General features: G+C 37.8%; 1 protein-coding gene and 1 non-coding gene across 3 annotated transcripts in view; both read right to left on the reverse strand.

Moving 5' to 3' along the window:
• Positions 1 to 3452, reverse strand: part of LOC101566292 (zinc finger protein 709-like) — a 67239-nt gene that overhangs the window by 35095 nt on the left and 28692 nt on the right. The window lies entirely within an intron of this gene.
• On the reverse strand, positions 2810 to 2916 carry LOC111817316. The gene has a single exon (XR_002821553.1). It is a non-coding gene; the product is annotated as a U6 spliceosomal RNA (small nuclear RNA).

Here is a 3452-nt window from a genome sequence, read left to right on the forward strand (position 1 = left end):
AAAAAAAAAGGAAAGAAAAAACTCAAATTCAAGCAATAAGGAATGTAAAGATGAAATTACTATAGATCATATGGAAATTCAACAGATCATCAATAGTTACTTTGAAAATCTTTACACTTACGTATTCCAGGACACAGAAGAAATGTACAGAGTCATAGGCACAAATTACCAAAACTGAATCAAGAAGATATAAAAACTCTGAATAACCCAATATCAGCCAATGAAGTTGAAAATGTAATAAAATCTTATTGAAAAAGGAAAGCCCAGGTCCTGAGGAACTCACAGCTTAATTCTACAAAAAAAAATTTATAGAAGATATAATCCCAATACTCCTCAAGCTCTTCAATGAAATCGAAATGGAAGCAATCCTCCCAAAATCATTCCTGGAGGCAAGTATTATACTAATACCAAAATCAGAGAAAGAGTAAACCAAAAAACTGCTTTACAAGCCAGTCTCCATCATTAACACAGACGCAAAAATCCTCAATAAAATCCTAGCAAGTACAATACACCAAATCATCAAGATTATACACCATGGGCTGGTGAGATGGCTCAGTGGTCTAGAGCACCTACTTGGAGCAGCCTTAGCAAAGCACAGGGACCGCGGTTCAATCCCCCAGCACCACATGCCAGCCAGCCCCGCCCCCTGGTGGGCTGAGCTGGCCACACACACACACACAAAATTTAAAAAAAAGATTATACACCATGACCACGCAGTATTCATCCCAGGTATGCAAGGAGGGTTCAAACATACACAAATCTATAAATGTGATACACTGTATCAATAGAGCCAAAAACAAAATCCACATCAATAGGTTATGGCCCTAGTATGAATTGCTGAATTATTAGGGTGGTCGTCTGATATGGCTGAAGTCCTGAAAACAACAGTCTATCCTCCCAATGACTGCTTCCTCCTTCTTCCCCACTCCAGCCCTGGGTACAACTTCCTCTGACCTTTCCCGCCCACACAAGGGAGCCTCCAATCAGCTCCTTATACGTCACTAAACTCACCCCTCAAGCTCCGCTCCTGGCCAAAGTCCATTAAGTCTCAAGCTCCCTATCTCAGGTCAGAGGATCTGCCCATGGCATGGCCATGGTCCTCTCCGGTGTTTAGAGTCAATGAAGGCTTTCTCTCCCCCCATTTCTGCATCTCTGCTGCACCGCTGTCGCCATTGCTGTTGCCTCTGAAACCTATCACACATGATCATTTTAGCTGATGTAAAAAGACTTTTGACAAAATCCAACACTCATTTATGATCAAAACTCTACAGAAAATTTACACAGATGGCCTCTACCTCAATCTGGTAAAAGCCATCTATGATAGCCAACATAATTCTAAATTGGGAAAAACTCAAAGCTTTTACTCTTAAACCAGGTACAGGACAAGAATGTCCTTTATCACCACTCCTATTCAATATAGTTCTGGAATCATTAACTACAGCTGTTAGACGAGAGAGAAATAAAAGAAATAAAAATAGGTGAAGAAGTTAAACTGCCATTATTAACAGATAACATGACACACTACTCGGAAAAACCAAAAAATTCCATGAAGAAGCTACTAGAATTAATAAAGAAATTCAGTAGCTTAACAGGTTAAAAAGTCAATATCCAAGTATCAGTAACATTCTTCTACACAGATAACAAACACACTGAGAGACAAATCAAGAGAAACAATACCATGCACACTGGTATCCCCCCCCCAAAAAAAAAGCTTAGGAATTAATCTAAGGAAGTAAAAGATCTATACAATGAAAATTACAGTACTCTGAAAAAAAGAGATTGAAGATAATTCAGAAAACGGAAAGATATTCCTCAATCTTGGACAGGAAGAACCAACACTGTGAAAATGGCCATACTCCCAAAAGTGTAATACACATTTAATGCAATCCCTCTCAAAATATCACCAACATACCGCACAGACCCACAGAAATCATTCCTAAAATTTATTTGGAACCAGAAAAAAAACCTGTAATAGCAAAGGCAATCCTAGGCAACAAAGGCAAGGCAAGAGGCCTTACAATTCCTGCCTTAACCTATGCTACAAAGCTACTGTAATAAAATTGGCAAGTTACTGAAAAAAAAAAAAAAAAAAAAAAAAGAGAGACAGACCTGAGGATGAATGGAATAGATTAGAGTATGCAGATGCAACAACAAACACACTCAGCCATCTTATCTTCAACAAAGGTGTGAAATATGTTTACTTGAGGAAAGATAGTCTCTTTAACAAATGGTTCTGGAAAAATTGGTCGTCTACATGCCGAAAACTAAAACTTGACCCAGGTCTATCACCATGCACTAAAATCAAAATGGATTAAAGATCTAAACATTAAAACAGAAATGCTAAATCACCTGGAAGAGAATGTAGGTGGAAATCTACATTGGTGTAGGCAAACAGTTCATGAACAAAAATCAAACTGCACAATAATTACTTGCAAGGATTAACAACTAGGATGTCCTCTGGAAGGGATGTCCTCTTATTGAAGTTTTTGCACATCAAAAGAAATTACCAAAAGAGTGAAAAGACAACCCACAAATTTGGAAAAATATCTTAACTAGGAAGCACTCAGACAAAGGTCTGCTCACTAGAGTTTATAAAGAACTAAAACACATTAGGCCTCCAAAATTTAAAGACGCACTGCAAAAATGGCCATCTGAGATGAACACACCAAATCATCAAGACTGTCAGACAAAATCCAAGAAGCAAATAAATACATGAAAAAATGCTACACATCATTAAACATTCATGAAATGTGAATTAAAACACACTGAGATACCATCTCACCCCAGAAAGAATGGCTATCATTTTTTTTTTCATATGGAATGCTTCACGAGTTTGCGTGTCATCCTTGCGCAGGGGCCATGCTAATCTTCTCTATATCATTCCAATTTTAGTATATGTGCTGCCAAAGCGAGCACAAGAATGGCTATCATAAAGAAATCAACCAAAAACAAATATTGCAGAGGCTGTGGGGAAAAAAGGAACCCTTCTAACTGCTTTGGGAGTGTACCTGGTACATCCATTGTAGAAATTAGTGTGGAGACTTCAAAAAATTAGGACTGGAAATCCAATTCAATCTAGCTATCCCCCTTCTAGGAATTTTCCCCAAACAACTGAAATCAACATATCATAGTGATATACGTGTGTCTATGTTTATAGCAGCACAATTTGTGATATCAAATCTTGGAAACAACCAAAATGCCCGTCACTTGAGGAATGGATGAAAAAGATGTGGTTTTTTAATATATATACAATGGAGTATTACTCAGCTATAAAGAAAAATAAACTTGACGCCTTCATATATAAGTGGAAGAAACTTGAAGATATACCAAACCTCTATGTGTAAATATCATATTGTGGGGGGAATTACCCGCTCACGCCCCCCCCCCCGTCCCTCTCTTGGGACAGGAGCTTTCTTTCTCTCAATAAATATATTCTGCTCATAAAAAAAAAA

This window comes from Octodon degus, unplaced genomic scaffold, assembly GCF_000260255.1.
Source record: "Octodon degus isolate 3935 unplaced genomic scaffold, OctDeg1.0 scaffold00054, whole genome shotgun sequence".
In the NCBI taxonomy this organism is placed as follows: domain Eukaryota; kingdom Metazoa; phylum Chordata; class Mammalia; order Rodentia; family Octodontidae; genus Octodon; species Octodon degus.